This window comes from Equus quagga, chromosome 3 (genome assembly GCF_021613505.1).
Source record: "Equus quagga isolate Etosha38 chromosome 3, UCLA_HA_Equagga_1.0, whole genome shotgun sequence".
NCBI classification, from domain to species: domain Eukaryota; kingdom Metazoa; phylum Chordata; class Mammalia; order Perissodactyla; family Equidae; genus Equus; species Equus quagga.
In genome coordinates this window covers 98,256,721-98,264,925 of record NC_060269.1, presented here as the reverse complement: position 1 = coordinate 98,264,925, position 8,205 = coordinate 98,256,721, and positions in this window count along the sequence as shown.

Here is an 8,205-nt window from a genome sequence, read left to right as displayed (position 1 = left end):
ATTCGTGTATGCTTTTTCCTTCTACCTGAGATGTCTTTCTCTCTCTTCTTTATCTGCTTAATTCACTCAAAGGTCACCTTCTTTGAGGAAACTTCCCTGCATAGAGCACTTTCTTCTCTGATAGCCCTTCGCTCTTGAACTTGACTTATTACAGCATTCACGTTTTATTGTAATTATGGTAGATTTTATATCTATTTTAAATATGTAAAATATGAGTCCTAGAGCTAGAATTTGAACACACATGGCTCTGACTCCTGAGAGCAGGCTTGTTGAATGGTATCAGTTCATTTATAAGTCTGTCTCTTCAACTAGATAGTGTTTCTCACCAGAAGGGACCATGAATTAGAAGTTCATGTGTCTCCCTTGGCATTTAGCATAACCTGGTTCATAATGGGTATTCAATAAAAATTAGATGGATAAATTGATTTATGTTATGGGCTATAAATACTCTAAACTACAAATCACGGAATCCTGACTTACAATAATTTTCTGGACTTCCAAAATAGTAAATATAGTAAATTGAATTTCATGCAAATTTGAATCATACAAGTTTGTGCTTTAAGATAAGCATAATGATATATTGTATTATAAAAATGTGAAATAACGAAAATTCTCCCAAATTAAAACACATAAAGAACTGCATATTCAAAACTGATTGACCTAGTAATGTTCCATATGATGGTGTCACTTTTGCATCATCCAATTCATTTAAAATTATCAAAATTATCTCTCTTGTGTGAGTAACTGATAAATAAATACATGGCTATTTGTACGGCAACAGAGAAAGTGCGTTATAGCATTTTGAGATGTATCTTTTGGGAAACTAGGATCTTTTTCTGACTAAGGAAAGAGTTTATGTTAATAAAATGTTACATGTAACATTTATGTATGTATGTATGTAAATGGTTGATATATAGTTGGAATAATAATCATCTTGTCCATTTTATTTAATTCATGTGAACCGTGTGTAATTTCTTCAGCACTAGACTATAAGCAGTGACCTGGAAAATATCTGAAAAATATTGCATGCAAAAGAGCAGATCACTTTTTCACATTTACTCTTCAGCTGCACTCAGGTCTCTCAGTTCTGTTTGTTGCAAATTTCTTCATTAATTCATTTAGTCAATTGATATCTGGACCTTAGGGACTGGTTCTTTAAAAGGCTGGTCTTAAGAATCTTAAGAGAAGAAATGAATTAAGGAGCAGTGTCACTGGGTGTGTTGTAAGTGACAGAGAGAGGGAGTCCATCCTGTTTGGGCGGAGCGAAGGCCCTCACCCACCTCAGGTGGAGTCATTTGGTTGGTAATTTGAGGAGCCACAGAGTTGAGCATCAGGAATCACAAACATCTTCCAGTGATGGAAAGGGCAGTCATCAAGGCAGATATACTTTAAAGTTTCAGATAAAGTTAGCCCATGTCTTTGGGTTTGTCACTAGGACAAGAGGCTATAAGGGACAGAGTTAGCTCCAGTGGCTGTCCAAAGGAATATGTGCCCAAATTAAGATGATCTCTTGATTTCTTTTTTAAATTGCGATAAGAGGAAAAATGTAGAACAGCACAAGCAATATCCAGATATTCACTCCAGTGCTCCTCCTAGCGCTGAAGGACTGGCTCTTCCATAATCGGACCAGTCTTAGATGAGAGAGCTGGCCTCCCTAACCTTGCGATGGGGTGGACAACAGATTCATTGCTTGGGACAAAGGTGATTCAAGGCAAGGATGATCGTGAGGCATTGAGGATGGGTATGGAGACATGCTCTGACCCGTTTTATTACTTTTCTCATGACGGAAATTGTGGGGCCACGGTGCAATCTACTCACAAATTTCTTACCTCCCACAGAATACTGGAGAGCACATATGTTCTTATTCTTTTCTAGGAACATCAAAAACAAGCAGTGTTTCTCTAAATAAAGAAGAGTTATTTAAAACATAGCCTATATTCTGGGAAGCAGTACAATTTGTCTAAGAACAATAGATCATAATTCTAGTTTTTATGGCATATATTTCCCGGGGGAAGAATGCATATTTATAGAGATGTGTGTGTGTGTGTCTTAGTCTGCTCAGACAACCATAACAAACTACCATAGACTGTGCAGCTTAAACAACAGAAATCTAGTTTGTCACAGTTCTAGATGTCGGAAAATCCGAGATCAAGTTTCCAGCAGGGTTTACATTGGGGGTTAGGACTTCAACATATGAATTCTGCGAGGACACAGACATTTAGTTCATAAGTGTGTGTGAAATCTCTGGACTTATAGGGGATTTTTCTGAATCTCTTATGACAGTGAGCCATCTTGCAATGTTGCTGAGGAAAAGGAGCATCCAGCAGTTATGCTGATGACGGCTTAAGGCCAGACCTCCCTTGTAATTTCTCATCATGTGTCATTGCTATAGAAGGTGGGAAGAGAGGGGTCATAGTATTTTCTCATTAGAGAAAGTATATGTCATTAAGAAAAAGTATTTAGAAAGTGCTTTTTCTGTACAATTTATTCTTCTAGGACTTTTAGAAGATGTTCTCAAAGCATGATTGCTTCCCTCAGGCAGTTTGTAATCTGAGTGTGTGGACCAGTTCAGCTGTTTTAAGGACCCATGCTTATCACTGCAGGAGCAGCCAACCCACATAAAGAGAAACACTGCTCATGGACCGTAGATTTGTGTGAAATTTATTTTGACTGGCCCTTGACTCACTCTGCTCCTTCTCTGCTTGACTTAGTTGATGTCTTCCTTCACCTCCCTGACCTCATGGCACCTCTAGCCATTTGGCAGGCAGATTGATTGCTTTCTCTGACTCTGATCCTTCTCACTTTGTTCCTCGTATAGAAGGGAGGAAAAAAATGTCCACTCACTCCCTAAAAACCATAGGCAAAGTCCCTCTGATGAAGGAAAACTCCCTTTTTTTGAGCAAAATACTTCGATGGCTTTTGCGGGGCAGCAAAGGTGAAAGGTGGTTTCCTGTTCCAGAGCTTGATTTGGATAGGCTAAAATTAAACAAAAGGAGAGATGGTTTTCTCTGCCTGAAGACAGTAAGAGGAAAGGGAATATAGAAGCTGGAGCTAGGTGAGAAAAGACAATAAATGAGGACCAGGAGAGACCAAGAAAGGAGGATGTTGGTCAGGGCTCGAAATGAGGAGAGTCAGGGGTGTTGATACAAGCCGAAAAGGCCTTTTGATGTTTGATTTCAAGTTCCTTGACACACCTGTGTAGAGGGATCTTTGAAAAAGTGATTGAGGCGTACCCAACACGGGTTCAGGACAGGGAAGAGATAGCATGTATAGGACAGAAAATAAGGCACAGCCAAAGAGAAAATTTAGCAGCACCAGGAAATGAGGGCAGAGATGTCAAGGCTAAATGCGAGCAGTCCTCCCTACTCCTGAATTCTTAGAAATTTGGCCAGGCTGTTGGTAGTAATTCTGGCTGCTCTCAGTATGTGGGGTCAGCACAGGGCCAAATATAATTAAATCTAAAGAGACAAGAGGCTGGAGGACTTTGAGGACATTCATCCTATTGGAATGTGGGTTTTATCTGCTCCGTGGAGATTGTTTCAAGCTCTGTGACTTGCAGTCAGACTCCTCAGCTTCATCTCATGATCCTAGGTTCTATCCTCTTCTCAAACATACAGCATAAATTTCAAGAGTGCTCTGTGGTGAGAAAGGTATTTGTGTCAAATGAATGAGTGAGGACTGATGAGTGATCCTGACTATGACAGTCTGATTCAGGGCCATTCATTTTCTACTTATAAAGGCTCTTTTTTGTGCCAGATATTGTGCTAGCACCATAGGAGTCAGGAAGATGAGTCCTTGAATCCAAGAAGTCGACTATCTAGGAAGAATTGCATAGGCTTATAAATGACTGTGACATAAGGTCAGATGAGAAGAACGACGAAAAAATAACCTAAGAGGTGTCATAAGTTGTCAAAGGTAGGAAAGTTCTTTCCTAGTTACAGAGTAATGAGATACACATTTATGGAGAATTATTTGGTATAGACCTTAAAGGATGGATGAGGGTTTTACAAGCATTAATGGGAAAGAGGAAGAGAGATTAAAAAAAATGTTTTTTCAAATAACCAATCACTCAAACCAACAAAGAACAAAATAGATCCCAGAAGAGTACGTGGTCTGGTATTGTCTGAAGAGACGGCATTTTCTAGTAACCACACGTATAGCTTAACTGCTTTGAAGAAGAGTACATCTAACATTGAACACTAATAGCAATGCTGATCATGATAATTATTGTTATCTTTGTAAAATGTCTGTTAGGGATCAGACATTTTAAATACATTATTCCATCTACACATAAAAAAGCTTCTGAAGAAATATTATCATTTTCATTAGCTATGCGACAAAGTTAAGAATCAGAGAGATTAAATTATTTGCCTAATGTCATATGGCTAATAATTGTCACAGCCAAGATTAGAATCTGTTTGGTACCAAAGTCCAGTTTGTCGTGTTAAGTTGCTTCTGAGCAGTTTCACAGATTTATGAAAAAGTAAACAGAACCAGAATTAGGGCACTGGAAAAGCATTCCATGTGGGTTGTGTACTTAGGACTAAACCTTGAACCATGGCACATATAGATCAAGACTTGTTTGCAGTTAGTAGACAAACTCCGGTTCAAAGCTCCTCTTTATTGCTTGTCTCTTAAAATTTGACGTTCCTCAGGATACCTCTTTTCACTACAATCTCTCTTTTTCATCCAAATGTGTGGCTGTAATAACCATCTACAAGCCGATGGCTCCTGAATCTCCATATCCAGCCTTGATCTCGGTCCAGAGGATAAGAAGCACTGTTGAAGTGTCCGTCAACTTCTCTACTTTGGAGGTCTTAAAGATACTTCAACAGTAAACCAGGGCATTTGGCTTAATAATTACACTAAGTCAACAGGCAAAAACCAGGACTGTTTGAGTAAACTTGTCTCTCTGTCCTAAGCTCAGTATATCCCAAACTGAGCAAATATTCAGTAAATAAATCCTTTTGAGTTTATCTCACTCATACTATTTAATTCCATCCACAACTCTCATTTCCCATTAGCACTACTCTCATCCAGGCAACTTACTGGACTATGTTATTGTAAAAACTTCCTAACTGGCCTCCTTATCATAAACTTGTCCCCTTTTATAACGAGAGATGGTTTCAAAACACAAACGTGATTTTTGTTAGCTCCCTTTGTAGATTCCCATTATCTTAGGATGAGGTGTAAGCTTGATTTAAAAGGTTTTTGAGATGTGGCCCTGCCAACTTTGCCAGAAATTCCCTTTATAGAATAAGCTCTCTCATTTTTAAAATTCGTATTTCACCGAAATTGCATTTCTTCCAGCCCCTTAAATACGCCGTGCTCGCCCTTACCAGTGGGCCTTTCCATTGCTTTCTACGTCTGCCTGGGACACTCTTCCCTCCGTCTTTATTTGACCCACCTCCAATTTTTCTACCAGTCTCCACCAAGAAGCTGCCTACTCCAGGAAGCCTTCCCCGACTCCCTCCAAGGATGTGAGGTGTTCCTCTTCACTCCACTTATCACTGCATCCATCACACCATGTTGTGATTGCTGACATAACTGTCTCTCTAGTAGATGGTAAGCTCAGCAAGAGCAGGGATGGTGCCTGTTGCTTGTGGCTGATTATTCCCGTCAAAGAACAGTGCCTGATATGCATATTCCATCTTTTTGTTGAATGAGTAAATAAAACTCACATCTATTAAGTGCTACTCTGTGCAAGGCCCTATTCCGAGCCATTTACACTCACTAATTTATTTAATCATGAAGGAGATCCTATCACTAGCTTCATTTTATAGATGATGAAAATAAAACCCAGAAAAATTAAATAACTCACCCAAAGTCATGTAGCTAATAAATGACAGGGAAAAAATTCAAACCGGGTCCCTGAGCCCACATGTTTAACCGTGACACTGTACTGTCTTTCTGATCATATGACAGGGAATAGCAGAGACCTGCTCGGTAAGGGAGAATATGGAAGGAGATTAAAGAATGACACAAACCAGCACAATATCAGAGAAGAGATCTAAATAGGACGTGGACTGACAGTAAGGTTGTTACTCCTGGTTTAGTTTCTTCAGCATCCGGATGTTGGTGGCGGACACAACATACGTCAGATTAATGTGCACGTATTATTTGTAGGGATGTGTCTATTTATATGTATATTTATAATATTGTAGTACTCACACTTTAGTAAATGCCTACTATTTGCTAGACATTTTACATAGGTTCCCTCTAATCTTTTGATGAGAAGATGAGATTGGATTGTCCAACATTTCAGATTATATCTCTATATTAGCATAAGACTTGAAATATGGTTTATACAGTTACAAAGATCTCAGAGTTATGGAAGCTGAGATTTGCTGAATGTAACCTCTCCCTCTACCTTAACTTCTTGTCTTTGAACAAATACATTCACTATTCAGCAAATGTTACTGAGCGCTGGCTGGGGACCAGGCACTGTGAAAGGCTGGGGGATATTTTACCCATGCCTGGTCACATGGAATGTAGATTGCTTCATAAAATGGGTTCAGTTTTTCATAACTAATGCTTTTGTTTTCATATATTTGAGTAAAGAGCCCTATTCAGGGATAGTAGGAGAGAGGTGCCCCGTTGATACTCAAATGGGTAGACAAGGTCAGCAGCGCCTCTCACTGGGGAGTAGGAGCAAGGCTTGCTCCCGGTTAGTGTGTTCCTCAGGAGACAAAACCCAGGGTGGCCACACACAGCAGAAAATGAACAGAAACCATCACATGAGTGGGATATTACTTGACCAGCAATGAAGAACTTGTTCATGCTATGATAAATCCTTATATCTCCCAGAAGTTCTAGAAGTTTATGTAAAAAGGCTCTGATGAACTTTTGTTTAAATATTTGCCCTAGTAATTTACAGTATGGTTTATTCTTAAAAAATATAATCAGTTTTTAAAATTTTATTTTTAAAATTACATATCAGATTTCCATTGAACAAGTCTTGAAAGAGAGAGAGTGAGAGAGAGAAATTCACTGCAGTCCTACCATCCAGAGAAACCCAGTGTTAAAACTTTGTGGTCTATTATTCCTGTCTTTTATTTTATACTTTTTTAGGGGTTGAGGGGAGAGAGGAGGCACGAAAATGGGATTTTTCCGTATATTATTTTTCGCCTGTTTTCCACTTAATGATATATTATGAGCATATTTCCATATCAGTAAATATTCTTCCACAAAATTATTTTGATGGCTGCATATTACTCCATTTTATGAATGTACCATATTTATTTATTGCCTACTGTACCTTATTTGGTTTTTTTAATCTTAACTTTAGAATAGTGAATCATCTGTGAAACTTTAAAAAATACTGATGCCTAAGTTCCACCTCCAAAGATTCTGATTTAATTGGTCTGGGGTACAAGCTAGGCATTGGGAATTTTAAAAGTTCCTCTAGTGATTTTAATGCGCATCCAAGATTGAGAACACTCATGGATAGGGGATATACGAAGTGAACCACTCTGAGAAGCAGATGGTGTTTGTAAGTGCCCTTTATTTAGTATTACCATAATCATCTGGAGTTGCTAAATGAACAGTGCAGCCAATCCACTTCACAGTTTGACATATATGCAAAATTATTTTGCAACAAATAAAATTATTATAGGACTTGGTTCATCAGAATCTGTGCTCTAACTTTTGTGTCTTAAGCTATATACAGTATACTAAATACTGAAAAATAGACCTTATTGACATACAAATCAGGTGAAAAGGATTTTTGAGCTAAACAACAACATAATGATGAAGCAATGTATTCTTCAATGAGGAGTCTGAGTAGTCAAACAATGTCCAGTGCCTGGCACACGATAGGCATTCAATTAATATATTTTTTTAATGAATTATGCATTTAGTTGAATTTCAGACAAAATCAAATGTCTTTTCTTATGGCCGCATTAACGTTTTAATTTGAAAAGAGTGAATTATTGTGCAATTTAGGAGAGAAATTGTATCTTTGAAAGCTGTAATTTGAGAAAAGTATTTGTTATATTTGTAAAGCAGAATGAATTTGCAACCTTCGTTTTCCTTTTTCCATCCAAAAGAGGTCTGTGTCCTTGAACATAAAATATCAATAATCCCTGTGCTGTTAATTATTGGCAAGTTGCTCCATTTGCAACCTAAAGAAATTAAGTAACAGATATACCAATATACTAACAAAAGATTACTAATTAACATGCTTTGCTTGAGAAGGATATAAAA